Here is a 20052-nt window from a genome sequence, read left to right as displayed (position 1 = left end):
TGACACCTTCTGCTTTCAGCCAGGATCCATCTGACATTGGCAGTGATATTTTTTGTTCCAAGTCCTCTTCTGAATCTGGCTTGAAGCTCTGGCGGCTATCTGTCAAATATGGATCTCTTCAGGACAGCTGGCCAAGTCGCTGTCTTCCAAATTTCTTGGCAGAGACAAGTGAGTGCTTCCAGTGCTTCATCAGCTTGTTGAGACATTTTTATTGATATTCCATCAATTCCTAGAGCTTTGTTTTGAGCTACTTCTTTCAGTATAGCTTAAGTGTCTTGTTTCACTACCATTGATTCCTGCTCATATGCTTCCTCTTGAAATGTTTGAATACCAAATAATTCTTTTTAGTATAGGAACACTGTATTCTTTCCATCAACTTTTGATATTTCATGCATAATTCAATATTTTGTCCATAGAATATTTCAATATTAAAAACACAAGGTCTGGTTGCGTCTATGTGACTTGTCTTCTGAAACATATCTCAGCGAGTAGCAGAGAGAAAGAGGTGTCTCCGGCATTTAAGGAGGAAGTACCAGATTTCCCTGAATTCTCAGAAGGTCAAGCCCACAGAAGTCTCATTGGCTATCTCCAGATTGACAGCCTAGACCCCACCCCTACACTCTTAATCCTTAAATTGACACCAGATTAGGTGACTACCACACTTGTTGAAGTTTGAAATGTTCTCAACCTTTAGGTGGGATAAACGGAAGGTCATATTTTGCCTAACATAGATTTGTTTCCATCTTTTTCAGCTTTATTCTGAATTTACCATATGAGAAATTGTCTGTTCCAAAGTGTGAAGGATAGGTTTATCTTGCCAACCTGGTCAATCGGAACATGTGGGGTTAATAAGGTTGCAGTTTGATTGGAGGGCAAAGAAATAAATGGCTCGGCAAGCCCCACCTGCTCTCCCTTGCTCTCTGGTGATCAGACCAGCATGTGGCTGCTAGTTCTCTGTCTCAACTTGTGAGTTACACTCCCGTGGGACCTGCTTCGCCATGTTGCTGGTGTATTCATCGCTTGAGCTTGGGACTGTTGGATCCTGTCAGTTGTTTGCTGCCTGCAGCTGGACTGCCTGCATTGATCTATGGAATACTCAGATGTCTGCTTCCTTGACCTTGGACCCAGCAGCCCTCGTGAGTTGAAGGACTTCCAGTATATTAACTGTTTCATGGAAGTGATTTGAACTGAGCCCTCTGTACTGTGTGTGGACTAATTAGCTGTTATATTCCTTTGTGCTGTATCTATCTATCTATTTATCTATCTATCTATCTATCTATCTATCTATCTATCTATCTATCTATCTATCTAATCATAAGTGCCCTGGTTTTGTTTCGCTAGAGACCCCTATCTAACACCTACAGTAAGCACCTGACTTGGTTTAGCTGCTAATACTGAGTTTTTCTGTTGGCTATTCCCGCAAACATAGTCATTTTGATTTCTCTGCATTCTCTCTGGAGAAGTCCATGTGTACAGTTTCCTTCTGTTTTATTGAAAAAAATGTATTTGCTATGAACAAGTTATTGGTTTTGCAAAATTTTATCAGGCTATCTCTTAATACCAATGCAATATATTCCAATTACTGTTTCTTCCTTTTTGTTTCCAACCTGTACATTTCAATGGCCAATAATTATCACTAAATTGTGATTGTATGTTTGATCAATTTCTAACTGAAGTTATTAGTGGAATTCTTCAATTTCTTCCTCACTAGCTTTTTTGGTTGATGTATATATTTGAATAATAGGATTTCCATGTATATAATTAGACATTTTCTTATCACAGGCAACATTGTACTTCATGACTGATTTCGCAATGTCCTTTTTGACAATGAATTACATGCCATCTTCTTGACTGTGCTCTTCCCAACATAGTAAATAATATGATTTTCTGATTCAAAAAAGCCAATTAGTCCATTTCAGCTCACTGAGACCTAGAATAGCCATCTTTAGGCCTTCTATTGCATTTTCTAGGACTTCCAATTTTCCTAGTTTCATATTTCACCCATTCCAAGTTCTGATCATTAGCAGGATTTTGTAGCTGTTTCTCCTTTGAGTTGTCCCATCAGCACATGAAGACCCTGAAGGCTCTCACAGGCTTTACTTAACTCAAGTCCCCATGGTCAGTTCCTGAGAAAGCAACTCCTTCATCATAGTTTGAGTGTGCTCCATGCTGAGTGGCCCATCCTCTGGCCCTGTCTCTGACAATGTTCTGCTTCCATTCATTAGGCTTTCAGGATCTGACAGTGTTCCAAAGCTAGGCATAAGGTTTCCCGCTATGGGGAGCTTCTACCATGTGAGAAGCCGAGTCCTTCTTAGTCATGTGGCTGGAAGCTCTATCACTTTGGGTGACCCTGCTGGCATTTGAAATACCAGAGACATCACTTCCAGCATCACATCAACACATAAGCCACTACAGTATGACATACTGACAGATAAGTGATAGAAGAGTAGAGTGAAGAGTATTCTCTTATCAGGTCACAGTTGCAAGTTATCTAACAGGACCTCTCCTGGGGGTGTGGCCAGACTGTAACAAGACTGCCTTTTTTTGGTTTGTGTGACTTCTGCTTGTCTTATTGACTGCATGTTCTTTGAATTTGAACTACAGTTCTGCTAACCCTAAAAGCTATCATTGCCTGCCAAACTTAGATTTATTTGACTCTGCAGTTATGAGCCTGACCCACTAACCTTGGATTCATCCACTAATACTTTCACCAGCCTGTGGCCTTCCTGCTTCTGGCTTGTCAACCCTGAACAATATGTGCTTCAAGGGAAGCTTCCACTTAGCATGCTGAACCAGAGGCTTGAACCAGACTGTATTTTCCCACTTCTCCAACTGTGAGCCAACTTCTTGATATAAATTTCATTCTTCATATATACAAAATCCTCTTGATTCTCTAAAAAATCCAGACTAACATAGTATCTATGCTCATTCTTTGTCTCTACACCTAACGGTCATTCATGTAACACTCCTCTGGGATGCCTAATTACTTCCATCAAAAGACATGAGGATTAGCCTATAATATTATTTTCCAAATACTTATCTCCCATAATTACTGCTTCAAATATATATATTTTATCAACACATGTTCAATATTTGAGATTTTTATTACATTTGGCTCCCCAGTTTCACACCACTTTGCATTTAGTGGGGCACATCAAGTACCTATGACTAAGAGGGTGCTTGTGGAAATTCACGTATTTTCCCCTCATTCCATTGGAATACCTGGAAAGTGTGTGTAAACCATGAATTTATACAAATCCCTTGTGTACCTGAAGCTTTATAGAATTCAGAGTCCCTTGTCTCAAACTTGGGCATAGAAAAGAGTGCTGTACTATGGTAATACAATATAATTAGCACTAAGTAGGAAGTAAAGTACCATTATCTCCCTTATTCCATTTCTGCTTTATATTAATTACCTATCCTTTCATTCCCCCACCATGGTTTTCTATGTACTAAAATCAGAGCTTAATATGAGTGTTTTCATCTTGAAATGTCCTTGTCTGGTGGCAAGAGGATGGCATGGCAATCACAGTTGGCATCGTCAGACTGTGGAAAGATAAAGATGGAATATAAAATAAATGAACTTAGCCATTACTATTCAGTGTATGAACTGTTATTAGAAAAACAAAACAAAAACAAAAATCCAGTTCTCCAAGTGCCACATAACTAAAGATATATTGTTAACACCTTTGTTTCTCCCTCCATCTTACTTTCTTCCTCTTATTTTTAAAGATCATTTTATTGGGGACTCTTACAGTTCTTATAAAAATCCATACAACAATTGTATCAAGCATATTTGTACATAGGTTGCCATCATTATTTTCTGAACATTTACTTTCTGTTTGAACCCTTGGTATCAGCGCCTCTCTTTACCCCCCTCCTCGTGACCCATTTATAAATTATTATTATGTTCATATCTTACACTGACCACTGTCTCCCTTCCCCTGTGGTTTCTTCCCCCATCCTCTTCCCACCTTCCCCCTACCCTCCTGATACTGCTACTCCCATTTCTGTTCCTGAGGGGGTTACCTGGCCTGGATTCGTGTGTTATGACATGAGCTCTTATCTGTCCCTGTGTACAAGCTTAGGCCTAGCCTGTAATGGAAGGCAGGACTGGGAACATGATAGTGTGGACATGATAGCTGAGGAAACCTCAAGGAACCAGAGCAACATTGTGTGTTTCATTGGTGCTAGACTTCACCCTGGTTGACTCAAAACTTCCTTGTGACCCTTCTGGGAGGGGATGTCCCATTGCCTATAGATGGGTTTGGGGTCTCTTCTCCGACCCCCCTCCTTCTCAACAGTGGTTTTTTTTGTTTGTTTGTTTTGAGTGTTCTGATGCCTGCTCCCTGATCCTGTCAATACCTCATGATCACACAGTTTGGTGTGCTTCCCTGTGGTCTTGTAGCTTCTCTGCTAGATGGCTGCTTGCTTAATGGCAAGCCTTTAAGACCCCAGACACTATATCTTTTATATGGACGTAGGGGAGGAGGAGGTAGGGGAAGGGAGCGGTGAGCAAACAACGCCACAGACAGGGGAACAACTAGGGAATTAAAATCAGCAACTAAAAGGACTTAGACATCCTAGGATATTGGAGTAACAGTAATCTAGCTGAGAGGAATTACTAAGAGGCAGAAGAAGGGCGAGCATGATGGTGGGAGAGGAAGGTAAAAGGGAACAGAGGAAAGACCTAGGAACCAAAGCTGTGAGTAGAGGCATAAACATAGGTGTGCACTTATGTAAATATATTAATCCTTCTTACTTTCAAACTACTTTCTTTCTGTATCCACTAGAACCCAAGACTGTCTAAACTCCTATAAGATCTCATCGAGAACCCTGACAGTTCACATAGAATTAATTGTAACCCTTAAAAGAAATATATATATAGTAACTTTAAAAAATGCAAGTGTTGCAATTTATAGGTACATACAAGTATATATAATGTTTGGGTGTTTTGACTGCAAATTTGTACCAATCTATGGAAGAATATGGGATTCTTTAAATGAAGAATATAGGTCCTTTAAATGAATGATCTAAAATGAAATTTCAAGTAAAACTTCCATACGCATCTAGATTATAGCTAGCCACCTCCACCCCATCCCCAAATACAAGACAGCTGCTAAATTTAACATGTCTTTACTGGAACACAGTGCTTCCTTCACAATAGCAGGCTTCGTGCTGCCAATCCACAGGATGTACTTGATTTCTGAATTGCTGCACAGCAGCCCCGCTGATCCATAATCCTGGCGAATACAGCATTGACATGTGGCCAAGACCTTCAGAGGATTCTTTTTATAAAGGTAAAAAGGGAACAAAGGCAAGAAAAAGCTCAAAGCAACATGTTAAGACACATTCTCTGAGGCAAAATTTTTGAGAGTGGAAAAAAAAGGCTCAATAAATATATTTAAAGGCAGTCAGTCTTAAACATACAGAATAGTTTTTGCTATAAAAGTTCATTTGCAGGCCAATTGTTTGGAGAAAGGACACATATTTTTTCTCATTGAAATAAAGTTTTATTTGTCTGGTGAATTCCTAGTTCAGGCCACAAAATTCTACTTGGTTAAGTAGTGTATGTACATACCTGGTGTATGTAATATTTTAAAATATGTATATTCATTACATAATTGCTAATAGTATCTGTTAAAAAGATAATCAGAAATGCATCATCTTTACTATATTCCTGATAATGAGATCCCATGTGGCACTATATTAATTCATCTATTTATTCCTATATTCATTCACTCACTGACTACCTAATATACTACAGGTGGAGATAATATGGCTAACAAGAAAGCTTCATCCTTGCTTTCCTGGGGCTTCTTTAAGTATTGATTGACAGTCTTAGATATTTAAGTGGTGAGCTGAAACAAGGCTAAATAATCAGGATGCAAATGCTGGAGTTGTGCTTCAGTTGGGGCACTCATTTTTGGGGTGAGAACAAGGGATACAGTGGGGAGCTTGGTCTCTGAAACTTTGTCCGTCATGATTATACTGGCATTGTTCAAATCATTGTCACCAGTTTTTCATAAGTCTGATTCTTTCTTTACATTATCATGTGGAAAGCACCATTGCCAATGAAAGGTATTTATTTGCTTGGCAGTTTCCCATAGCCTTCATCTGACTCATCCCTCTTATAGTTCTAGATCTGTTGAAAGACTTCTCTCTCAGTTCCCTGTTGATAGGGTCTTACCCAACAAATAATTGAGCCATCTTTGTTAAGCTTACTTCTTTGCGTACACTCCAGTGTGATCTCTTCCATCTCTACTTCTCACTCCTTACCATGAAAGTGACCTTTTAAGGCATCAGCTCTATGGCAATGAGTTTGTTTTGTTTAGGAGCAGCTACACAAAGTCCTTGGACTATATGATCATACCTAATTATGGATAACAATACTAAAAATGAAAATTCCTGAACACTAAATTTTGTGCAGGCAAAGCCTATACATAGACCAAGAGGAAGTTGTTAAAATGAACACAAAATCCTGTATAGGTAAAAGTCTGAGAGGACAATGTCAGGTTGTAACCTGACTCAATGTATTCAACAAACAAAAACTCTAAGAAGCTGAACCATATGAAAACAATGCAGCATCAGGACTGTAAGGAGCCTAATTAAAGACCTGCAATATACAGCTGATGCAACTTTGCACGATGAATGTGAAGAAGATTGGAAGCACTTACTTCAGTATGGATTGCACTTGAGTAGAAAACAGAAATCCTCCCAACCAGACCAATGAGGACCATCATGGTAAATGAAGGCAATACTGAGATTGTCCAGGCTTCGTTTTACTCGGATCCACCATCACTGCCTAGATAAACAGCAGTCAAGAAATCAATGTATTACATTTGGCAAATCTGCTGTAAAAGACCTTTTTAAAACATGGAAGTACACTTGACCCAAACCTTGGTCTTTTAAATTATTTTGTATGCATGTGTAAAATGGAAGGAAGATCCAAGAAAAAACAGACATGTTTGAATGATAGTGTTGGCAAAGAATATTAATATACAAAGGAGTTCCAGAAGATCTAATAAATCTTTATTAGAAAAAAATAAACTGAGGATGCTTCTTAGAAGGATAAATGATAAGATAAGAAGGACGGTCCAGGAGCATAGCCTCATCTTAGGTAAAGTGAGGCTCCGTGAAGAAGATGGAGGAATAAAGTGGCTGCACCAGTCAGACATAGCAACGACTGTGAGACAGGCACAGCACTCGCAGGGTGTCCTTGGCTTGTCCTCGGGGTCACTGAGTCAGAGCTGACTCAGTCATAGGAGCAGCAACAAGTGACTCTTCTCTCGTAGAACGTGGTTATGCACATACAAAACCAATTCAAGAACCTATCTGTGAAAGCAAATCCTTGCTTATTCAAATGACTCAAAAGCCTAGAAATGTTGCTGTAAGGAAGACCTGGATTTCTTGTTAACATGACTGAAACTAAGTCCAGCTCCCTGTATTCAGATTCACTCCTGGTAAAAGATATCAAAACAGCCTGCATGATTTCTATTGTCAGTTCCTCTTGTGTTGCTCTTTCTGGCTTTGCACTGATGCCAAGAATTATTGGGAGCTAATTTTTCACCCTGTAATTCTAGAATTGGTCCATTTTGAAACCTTAAGGGGAGTGTCTGCCACCAGAAAAGATAAATAGATGAGAGGTTGAAAGGTTTATCTCTGTCCTCTTTTTCTCGTGTTTGCTTTTCCAGTTAAACCATGTACAAGAAGACAATGGTACAGATAAGAAACAAGGAGACTCTGAAAGAACAAAATTAAAATGCAGCTTTTATGCTTTACAGGAAAATCAACTCAAGGGAAATTCCCCATGAAATGTTGCAGGGAATGAATTTGCTAGAATGACATTTGCCCCACCAGTGTGTAGAGCAGCAGTTTCCAGCAGCCTATGGGTCACAACCCCTTTGGGGGTCGAATGACCTTTCACAGGGGTTGCCCAATTCTTAACAGTAGCAAAATTACAGTTATGAAGTACCGTTTTCCCGAAAGTAAGACATCCCCTGAAAATAAGACCTAGTTACAGTTTTACCTCTTGCTGAAATATAAGGCATCCCTGAAAATAAGACCTCCCCTAAAATAAGGCCCCCAAAGCTACCATAACTCTGGACTCTGGACCATAGTGGCGGGCTCCGCCTTGCAGCTCACTGCTGGCTGCAGCACAGCCGGAGCAGGCAGGAAGTGCGAGGTCTCTTTTAATAAAACAATAAATGTGTACCGTATTCTTCTTCATGGAAAAATAAAACAACCCCTGAAAATAAGACCTAGTGCACCTTTGGGAGCAAAAATTAATATGAGACATTGTCTTATTTTCAGGGAAACAGGGTAGCAATGAAAATAATTTTATAGTTGTGGGGGGGTGGGCACTACCACATGAGGGACTGTATTAAAGAGCGGCGGCATTAGGAAGCTGGAGAACCACTTGTGTTGAGCATTACTGGGTTGAAAATAGGATATTTGTTTCAGAATAGTTGAGCTGAAAGGAGAAGAAGAGCAAGATTATTGAGAAGAAAGGATTGTTTTATTTTCTTTCTCAAACGTCTAAGTGAAGTTATAAAGAAAGGAAAATTCAGCAGAGAATGATGTTGATGCTACAAAAGCATTTTGAGATGGCGATTGAACAAAATGAACAAGAAAGGCTAAGTACTGATGACTAGAGCTCAGGCCTCATCTCAATTAATAAGATGGAGTTCCAGAGGGGGCCTGGGAAATTGATTTTACAGATAATGGAATTCATGGGTAAGATAGAGACGGGCAGAACCACCAAGACTATGGCCCTAAATTCCTCTAAATACATGATAATATCTAACCGTGTAAGAACAAAAGGGTGACATTTACCAAAGGACAAGGCGTTAGATATGGACAGGGAATGAAAGGGAAGACCGGGAGGACATGAAATAAGAGATGGAACAGAGAGGGTATTGAAGTGGATCAGTTGGAATAAAGTCTAAATGTTAAATGCAAAACGAATGATCTGTTCTGTAAGCCTTCCCCCAAGTCACAATAAAAAGGGTTGCTGTTTTTCTTAAGAGAATGTGATTTTTTCCACAAAGTTTTTGAAGTCCCCACCCTATAGTCTAACTTTTCTAATCTCACCTAAGAAGGCAAATAGATAAATCCATTGATTACTAATGATAAGACGCATTCAGGATTACACTTGGGTTAAAGAAGATAAATTCAGGTAGTAAGTACTAATCTTTTAGTGACTTGGGTTCAAGGTCACTCAGTGACAATAATGGTGTTTCATATACATCATATCTATTCTGTACAACAGCCTTGAAAAGAGGCATTATTGTCTTCATTGTAGTGAAAAAGACATAGAGAATCAGGAAGATTAAAGATGTTCAAGATCACAGAGGAAACATGTAGAAAGTTTGGAACTTTAGTTGATGTGATATGCAAGTTGACTAATGCATACTTCCCTTGTTGATTGATTAACTGACAAATAAAAGGTAAACATATAGAATAAATCTAAGCAGCAAGAGAGTGCTTCCAAGTGTTGTATTGTACCTTTTACACTCATCTAGCTTGGCTGAGCTTGCAAAGCTAAGAGTACTATTTTAAGAGGATGAGGCTGTAAGCAAGATAGAATAAGCATTGATCCCTAATGCCATTTTCTGTGCAGCAAAGCGTACACTACCTAACTTCCACCAGACTTCTGATTATGTATTAAAATACATACTTAACTCATTATTGCTAGAGTTGAATAAGTTTCAGTTGAAGAAGTTTCCATCTGGAAGAACAGTGAGGCCGCTTAGTACAATAGAGAGCAGACTGAAGCAGACGATCTTCCTTCAAATCCCTGTCCCACCCCTAAGATTTATATGTCAGGCACGTTATTTAAAACTCTTTGCCTCAGACTCTTCAAACATAAAACTTTAATTATATTTATTACTTCAGGTTGTTTTTATGAGGTAAACAGTTTCAAACTGTGCCCGATATATATCAGACAAGATTTTCTTCTTTCTTTTATACAGCCATAACTGCTTCAATTCCCCAAGTAGCAATTTTAACATTTGGGTGAAAATATTTTTTTATACGTTGGATGAACTTTCTGCGTATCATACTTATTGATTTGTAATATTAACAACAATATATGTAGCAATTTATAAAAATAACAATATAGGTAGCTATTTAGAGTTTCCTTCTATAATTATACTTTTATGTTCCATAAAAAAGAAGTTAATTTATACATAATAAAACAGATCCATATGGTACCTAAGTGTCAGTGAACATTGTCTATATCTATAATCACATTTCAATTCTGTATCAGCTCTGAGAAGTATTCAAGATGGGTACTATCTTTCCCATTTAATAGCTAAGGAAAGTCAGAAATTTGCCATTATACTTAAGGTGTAAGTTTGTAAGTGATGAAACCCAGGTCTAATACTTAAAGTGATGAAACTTTAATAATCTCATGAACAATATTATTCTATGTGATAATTATATATACTTTGTTTTTGTTAATATAATAATACTGAACCCTCATCAGTAGGGTAACCCCAGATTTTCAAATATGACTTAAGCAAAAACTATAAATGAATATGAATTATATTTGAACTAAGTAAACATGAAAATTTTCTTACCCAATTTATCAAACTCTCTTGTAGCTAAGATGGCCAGGAAACCCAATTCTGACTGGTAGGATTAAGAGGAGTTTTGTGAAAATTCTGAGAACAGCAGTATTTCGCAATCTACCATGATAAATGTTCAGCCCCCACATGTGTCGGCATGAAGGAGGCAATGAATGTTACACAGATGGAAATGTTGTTAAGTAAAAGAAAGAACAGAGTTTTTGACTTAGGCAACTTGAGGGACAGAGGATAGTGAGTTATTAAAGAGTTGTGTTATGGATGTGATGAGATGGTTCAACTATTAAACTTCAGTTGACAGTACAAATTGTGGAACTATGATATTTGAAACCATAGGGAAACATTTATCAAAAATATGAAATTCACATTCCCTTTGGAGCCAGCAATCCTGTATCTAGGAATCTATTTTTAGCAGCACTGAAATCATGAATTTTAGAAATAACACAAATGTCTCCCAGTAATAGGAGGTGCATTGATGATGTAGATGATCAGACAGTCAATTAAAAATGTGTAAAATTAAATGTATACAATGTACACAATTAGAAAATGTAGAACAAAATGTACAGATATAGATATTTTAAAGAGAAAACAAAAAGGATGAAGACCCAAAGCAATAAGCATTGTATGTTTAAGTCAAAGAAATAGTCTCCAAAATATATACAGCCTTCACCCCTCTGTTAGCAGGGCTTGTCACCACTCTGTTAGTAGGGCTTGTCACCCCTCTGTTAGCAGGGCTTGTCACCCCTCTGTTAGCAGGGCTTGTCACCCCTCTGTTAGCAGGGCTTGTCACCCCTCTGTTAGCAGGGCTTGTATAGTGTTATGTTGCACTTGTTTTCATCAAGCTTCCGGACAAAGACAAATAAGGAAGAAAAACCTGGAAATATCATCCTAAAAATAAGCCAATGAAAACCCTGTAGATTAAAACAGTCAGCAGCACAACAGATCAGCATTATATTGCCTTCTGCATAGAAGAATGAGTGAGAATTGACCCAAGGTCATTTGGCTTGGTTTGCTAGCCAGTAAAGAGAGTGAAGATTGATGAGAATTGATGGTGAGAAAGTATTTGATCAGTGCATAGAAACTCCAGTGAGAACACACACAAAATAACTACACTGAGGACCTTTGAGCAAGTTTGCAGAACTACAAACTTCAGCAGCTTGTGGAAACATTGTAATGGGTATTCCATCAATTCCTGGAACCTTTTAATGCAGCTTGGACTCTGCCCTTCAATGCCATTGGTTAATGCCCATATGCTACCTCTTGAGAGGGTGAATATCAGTGATTTCTTTTGGTACAATGACTGTGCATTCTTTCTATCAACTGTGTGGATCATAACACATTACAGATAGGTTTGAAGAGAATGGGAATTCTAGAACACTTCATTGTGCTCATATGGAAACTTCGCATGGATCAAAAGACAGTTGTGGAAACAATACAAGGAAATACAGCATTGTTTGAAATCGGGAGAGGATCAGGGTGGTAGCCTCTCACTATACTTCTTCAATCTGTGTGCTGGGGAAAAAAAGACACTGGATTATATGAAGAAGAATGTAGCATCAGGTTTGCAGATGATACAACTTTGCTTGCTGAAAGTGAGGAAGACTTGAAACACTTCATGATGAATATTAAGGATTGAAGCCTTCATTATGAATTTCAACTCAATGTAGAAAAAAACAAAAATTCTCTCAACTCGGCCAATAAATAAACCAGACAAAAACCAAACTCATTGTCATTGAATTTGTACCAACTCATAGCAACCTTGTGGGACAGGGTAGAATTTTCCCTCTGCATTTTCTAGATGAGAATAGAAAGCCCTGTCTTTCTTCAGAAAAGCAAAAACCACTGGTGTTTCAAACTGCTGATTTTGCTGAGCACAGCCCAATACACAACCACTATACCACCATGGTCAATGGAGAAAAGGTTGAGGTTGTCAAGAATTTTGTCTTGCTTGGATCCACAATTAATGTTCATGGAAACAGCAGTCAAAATATCAAAAAATAAGTTGCAGTAGGTAAATCTGCTGCACGTATGTCTTTAAAATGTTAAAAATCAAGGATGCTGTATTGAGGAGAAAAGTGCACCTGCCCCAAGTCATGTGCATGACTCATGTGCATGTGATTCTTGGACATTGAATAAAGAAGTCTGAAAAATAATCAATACACTTGAACTATGATGTTGTTAAAGAATATTCAAAATATCATGAACTGCCAAAAGAAAGAAAAATAGATCTGCCTTGGGAGAAGTACAGCCAAAATGCTCCTTAGAGGCAAGGATGGCCAGATTTATCTCTAGCAATTTGGCCATATTGTCAGGAGAGACCAGCCCCTGGAGAAGGACATCATGGTTGGAAAAGTGGAGGGGCAGTGAAAACGAAGGCCTTCGATGAGATGGATTGACACAGTAGCTGGAACACTGGGCTCAGACAGAAGGACGCTTATGCAGATGGTACAGGACAGGGTGACGGTTCAGTCTGCTGTGCATAGGGTTGCTTTGATTGGAACCAACCCGATGGCACCTACCAACAACAACAAAACTTTAAATAAATAGATGGAGATCTTGGCAAGAGATGAATGGGTGAAAAATGGGGCCCCAGGGGTAGGAGATGCTGAGAGCATATGCTTCAAATGAACCAAAGTTTCGACAGGAGGACGTTTTTTATGTTGGGAAAATGTTTCTGTAGAGCAAGGAGGAGATCCACTTTCTCTGATGACCTTGAAGATTATGGAAAGATAAAGTAAAGAAAAACAGCTTCTAATTCCTGGGAAGAGTTTCAAAAGACATGTGGTAGAGTATTCAGAGAAAGACTTTTTCCTCATGTTACCAAAAGTTTACAACAGATCAGCAAGATTCATCAGAGCCTGGGGCAAGATGGACTGAAAAGGCATATGTATATATATTTGCTAATTTTGACGAGAATAAATGAGAATGTGACAGGCACCTTGGATGTGATCTCTAACGAGGGTCAAGCACTCAGAACTGAATGAAATACTCACCAGTCTGTAAGGTTCTCTGCTGGGGGTTCCATCATTAGACACTTAACCTGTTGTGCTTATTCAGTCTAGGGCATTACTTTGAATTCTACAGACAACTAGTGGAATGTTCTTTATATTTTGTTCCAAGGTCTTCTGCTCAGCTAAATTATAAAATTCCTTAGATAAAAGGTGTTCTTCTAAGGTGATCATTTTAAAAATGCAATTTTAAAAATTGATTTGACTCCTACTCTGTTTTGTCCTGCCTGCCCTAACTAATTTCTAATATTGTAAATATTTATTCAAGCCAACTGACACATCCGTCTGCCTTGGAGAAGCTAGTGAGTTCACGCCCCAACCTTTCATTTAGCAGCCAAACACTTTAAACACAGAATCATTCGGGCTCCTTGAGGTTACCACACTTTCACTAATTACAGTATCTTGTGAGTAGTAGATAGCAAATAATTTTTGTGAGTTCGGTTGCTATTTTACTGCTTGATACATAGAAGAGACTAAATAATAAAATGTAATTGAATACTTAGTGTTGTAAAAAAGTTATAGTTTTACAATAAGAAGGAGCTCTTTCTGTTCTTCCTCTTTTGATAACACTTCCTATTTAGTTAGGAATCCAATACTGAAGCATACCAGGCTATACCTTTCGGTGAAAGCAAATACACAAAGAATGTAGTGATATCTACCTTGTATACTTGTCATTTTTATTCTGGGAATTTCTAAATATTTTACACAGTCTAGAGAATTTGAGGTTTTTGAGCAAAAACATGTTTATTTGAAGTTCATTTTCTTTACTACCAAAGGGTTCCAACTGAGGCCATTTGGAAGCTAAGGTCATGTAAAGAATTATGTGTAAATACATTTGCCTTACATTTTCCACAAATCACATACATTCTGCAGTTGAAAAGAAATAAGAAGGAAGAAAGTGGAAAGATGACAAATATGCCTGATTTATTCATGGTAATTGAATTTGAAACCAGAATCAAATTGCATTTATAATTTTAATTAATATTGTAGTCATGACTCTTCCTCACATTCAAAATAAGGTTCTCTCCTGATTTTAGTCACTAGTTCCCTCTACTTTGTTCTATTATTGTTTTCTTACCAAATTTATTCGAGTAAATATATAGCCTTAGATTATGTAAATTGCATTATTCAATCGGAATACTTGTGTTTCTAGTAAGAAAATGCTATGACAAAAAGAAATAATACCAACATGCAAAACTCCTTTAAAATATTGTGTTAGTCTGGGTACATTAGAGAACAAAATCCACAGAAGCTTATATGTATAAGAGAGAGTTTTATATAAAGAGTAAGTACACATCAAGAAAACATCCCAGCCCAGTGCTAACCAAGCCCACAAGTCCAACATTAACTCATATGTCTGACATCAATCCACAAAGTCCTCCTCCATCTCACAAAACACACGCAGTGACACCAACTGCAGGAGGGAAGCCGAATCAATGAGCATGTACGCATATCAATGCTGACAGGGGTCTCCACACGGCTGCCCCGGCACCCAGGGCTGCATCGGGGTAGGTCCGTGTGGCTTCTCCTCAGGGATGTCTCCCAGGAAGTGAGCCTTGACAGTTGAAGCAGGGAACTGACTAAGGCAGCTGCACCCTGGTCCAACCATCACAAAGCAAGAGACCCAAGAACTTGAAAGGCAAGGCTCACTGAGGCATTTATCCTTCTGCCCTTCAATTAACCCCACATATGTTTATTGGCCAGGTTGGCACAATGAACTTTAACTATCTCAAACATAAAAGATAATTAAAAAGTTTTACCATGAATTAAATATTGCTTTAAAAAGAAAACATAATTTAAGCTAGGAACTGTAAAATATCATTGGCCCACCCATGGTAAACATTCACCATAAAATACATGGAATTTATTTAGCAAAATTAATTTTAAAACATTAACGATTTAACTCTTATGAGATTATTTTAGATAAGAATCCTATATTAGGCTATTAGGAAACCAAGTTGCTTGTATTTTTGTGGCTCATAGTTCAATAACTCAAACATCCTGCTACAAAACAAAGAATAAATATTATCTATGCTACAAATTTTGTGGTTGCTTAGAATAAAACTTTACATTAAAATACTTTTTTATGGCAATAAAGTAGTTTTAGTCTGTGATTCAACAGGACTTTAATAAAGTGGCACTAGCATTTGATTCTCTATTTTTCACTTCTAAATGGATACGAAACAAAGACGATTCTTCATTTTCAAAAGCAAATTTACTCGCTGTAACAGACACTCAAACCTTAAGAAGCAAGAAAAGCCGTCACGATGAGCACTCGGCAGCCAGGAGAAAAATAATTACAAGATTGTTATTTATTAAAATAGGCAATTATGGTTTAGATGACTTTCTGAAAGCACTACTAGCATATTACTTGTAAGAACTTTGTGTTATTAAGAACAACCACAACCCCCAAATCATAAATTTATTACTATCTTTAATTGAAATCTATCTAGAATAATGTCCATAATCTCCATCCCAATAACACAAGTGTTTTTCTCAACTTGTACAGTTGCGTAAAGGGGAGCAGGCAGTTACTTTGTTTTTACAAAGCCACACAGCTGGTAACGGAACAAGCTAGGATTACCCATAAATCCTTCTGACTTCTAAAATCCTGTTTCTCTGTCAACCCACCATCGTCATCCTCATTCTACACAACCTACAAATGTGAACAAACTCTGTCAGAACATGAAAGATGGTAATAAACATAGAACATGATGAACCAAATTGTCATGTTTAGAATTTCACTGCATACGTGTTGTATGTGTGAAGCTATTGACACTGATTATGGATGACAATATGGTACTTCCTTAACCAATCAACAAGAATGCTATTTGCTGTTCAAACATTACACAGAGTGGATGAAAGAATGTCTGCCTTATATCACATGCCTGCTACCTCAACTTTCTGTTTGACAGTATTTACTTGAAAGGGACCTTTGCAGAAACCTTAACAGACTTCGTTCAATGAAAGGAAGCTCTCTGTTTATGAGCCCGCTTCACTCATTTCAAAGCCATTAAAATAGTGGCCCTGGTCTCACACAAAGCATACTTCCTAGGCATTTTCCAACTGAACGGATGTCTCACTCAGTTAAGTTTCCCGAATGGCTCACTGTTCACCTCCAAAATATGGTATATGATTGTCAAAAAATGGAATTACCCATAAGTGTTGCCCTTAACAGAGTTCGATACTTGTCCAGTTGTATATCAATTCTTACCACATTAACCCCGGTCTTAGTGGCCAAAAAACAACCACTGCTTGTTGTTGTTGTTGTAATCTCTTATGATGTGTGGGTATTTGCTGGATAATATAGTGTCCTGTGAAACTGGCTGCAGATAGATATTCAGCTGATGTATTATCTTGTTTACAAGGTCCATACCCGAAACTTTTTTAGGAATAGGTGGAAGACTGCGCACAGGTTGGATGTTCTTCCTATTTTGTTTCCAAGCCTCTTCACCTAGTCTCTTCAGTCAGGGAGTCCAATTCTGATGCTAATTTGGTTCCTCTCCACCTAACTGCCCCCTCCCCCAAAGCCACTAACTTTAAATAATGTCATATACCACCCCTGTGCCTCACGTTATGTAATAATTCACCAGCTCAGATCCCCATCTTCTAGGGTTGAGGAATGAAGCGCTTGAAGTCTCCCTCTCATATCCTCCAGTGGCTAATTCAGATAAGTAGGGAGCCAGTGCCTGCTGGAAGTATCCCACAGGAGGTCCCAGATGCCATGTGCATAAATAAGATACAGCTGAGAGGTGGAGAATCGATTATGATACTTGGGTGAAATTTCATTGCACCATGTAACTCCCACGGAATGACCTTTTCATGACTGGATCTTGTAAGGAGGTGGGAAAAGAAATGGACAGGACTCCTCTGTGAGTAAGTCTGGACAAGGCTCCTGCCATGCTATCCTGCTTCCTATAAAAGGAGCCCCTGTAAGCAGCAGGGGTGTAGGATTGCATTCAAAGCAAGAGCCAGGAATGGCACATGTCCTCTGGCCCAAGCATCTGGCTTACAGCTGCCTGACCTTCACGGTTTTGGAGTGAACAGCACCTACCACCACGTGAGACGTCTCCTCAAATGTCCATGCATTCAGTGGAACACTGCAGCAATTATCAGAACCCAGAAACATGAGGTAATAGAAGGGGAGAGGGGATGGTGGTGAGAAGATTAGAATCTTGCCAGAGTTGGATTTTGAGACTTCTTCAATTTCTTACTCCTTCAAACTAGTTTGATATTAATTCTTACAAAAGAAATTATTACCTCAAAAGCACAGTGGTCCTACTTCTATTTTTTTTTTATTCTTACTGTAATAATTTTACTTCTCTTTAAGGCAAATTAGATACTCCTGGGTAAAGAGGGAAAGAGGCCAATACAAAAAAATGAGGCAATTTTTTTTAATGCATAAAGATTACTATTTGAAAATACTAACTGGTCATATGGATAACATTCTTGACACAATTTGAGACATACAGACTGTTTTTTAAAAATCATTTTATTGCTCGTACATCGCTTATCATAATCCATCCATCCATCCATTGTGTCAAGCACATTTGTATATTTGTTGCCGCCATCATTCTCAAAACATTTGCTTTCTGCTTGAACCCTTGATATCAGATCCTCATTTTTCCCCTCCTTCCCCACTCCCGCCTCCCTCATGAACCATTGATAATTTATAAATTATTTTGTCATGTCTTACACTGGCCGACATCTCCCTTCACCCACTTTTCTGTTGTCCATCGCCCAAGGAGGAGGTTATATGTAGATCCTTGTAATCAGTTCCCCCTTTCTACCCTACCTTCTCTCCACCCTCCCTGTATTGCCACTCTCACCAATGGTCCTGAGGAGTTCATCTGTCCTTAATACTATATTGTAATGCTTGCCTGATAGTGCCTGATGGTGCTTAACACTATTTTATCATTTTAGCTTTAATTTTACATTTCAGTTAAACAAAACCACAATTTATTTATTTTTATCACTAAATTCTAGGATTCTCTTCTTGTTTAAAATATTGAGGTTTGTTTTGTACTCCATATGATAATAATATGTAGCTCAGTTGACTTATTTTTATAGGTGCATACTGTTCAAAAGTTAAATAAAATTTACAAAATTTAAAGTGCAAACTATCACTTCTCTTCCTATTTTCTGTTATTCTTTTTCCAGAATAAGTCATATATAAAATCATTTGGTGGGGCGGAGCAAGGTAGTATTTGAAGCAGTTGATTGAGGAGTGTTCAAGAGAGCCACAGTGGGCCATGTGATGGAATGAGGCTGTCACTGGAGGATTTCTTGGCCTGGGGGTACCCACGTGATATGGAGGGTCATGGCCTGAAAACATTAATAAGGATTTCCACTTGGGTTATAAGTCAGGGCACAGTGACAGAACCCAATATCCACATGGTGACATATAATGGGATTGATCAAATAATTAATTATACCATAATATAAGTTGATGGCCAAATTATTCCTTTTGTATTTTTTGGTGATGTAAATATTACCTAATGCTGAAACCCATACCTTCCTATAATAGGAAGAAAACAATAAAATAACTTATAAGCCTTATCTCAAAGCCTAAAAGACCAAAGAGACAAAAAGGTTTACAAAAGTTCATTTTTGGAAAGCATCACTACTCACAACCAACTCTCATCACAGCAATTTAGTGCTAAGGCAAATTCTTCTGTAAAAACACATTACTATCCAAATGTCAGAACAAATTATAATGGCATAAAACTGTATCAATAAACAAACCCAAGAGAAACGAAATGATAAGTGAGTTTGATCCACTATGGCCAATTAGTAGAAGCTCTGTAAAACCCTCTTCAAAGAAAACTTATGAAAAATCAGAGAAATCTCAAGAAGCCATTTGTGGATGTCCTCCCAGGAACTGAAACCTCTACCAATTCCACCCGGTACTTCAGAGGGAGAACTTGCCACAAAAAACAACCACCACCACCCCCCCACCAAAAATCATGGATGCCTGGGGGGATGCCCCTCCCCCAAATCTCTGAATTTCATAGGAGGAAAGGGGAAAAAATGAGCCGATGCCTCAAGTCCAACACTCACCCCTAACTAATATTACATAAAATGCTAACGCTTCTCCCTCAACATACTAGTGTGAGAAGGGGTCTAGTCTGCGCCAAGGAAAAGTGGGATTGATTGAAATCGGCAGGAAAATTCAGATCCCCTTGCCCTGGTATTGAGAGGGTCGAAGCCTGCTCAGGGCATTCTGGCTGGATGGTGGAGAATGAGACCAGCTGGTGGCTGACTCTCTGTGCCCCTTTGGAACTCTTAGGGACTGAACTGTGATGAAATGTACCTGGAATGCCAAGAGGATAAGCCAGCCCTGAGGGAGGACAGAATTAAGTGGGCTTGTGTTGAGGAAAAGTAAGCAAAGGACAGATTGAACCTCCTTTCTGCATGAACCCAAGGTTCCGAATGATGCCGCCTGCCTTTCAGAC

Source organism: Echinops telfairi, unplaced genomic scaffold (genome assembly GCF_000313985.2).
Source record: "Echinops telfairi isolate 266 unplaced genomic scaffold, ASM31398v2 ScPeMD7_2;HRSCAF=8, whole genome shotgun sequence".
Classification (NCBI taxonomy): Eukaryota; Metazoa; Chordata; class Mammalia; order Afrosoricida; family Tenrecidae; genus Echinops; species Echinops telfairi.
The sequence above is the reverse complement of the archived record's forward strand: the minus strand, read 5'-3'. Positions refer to the sequence as shown.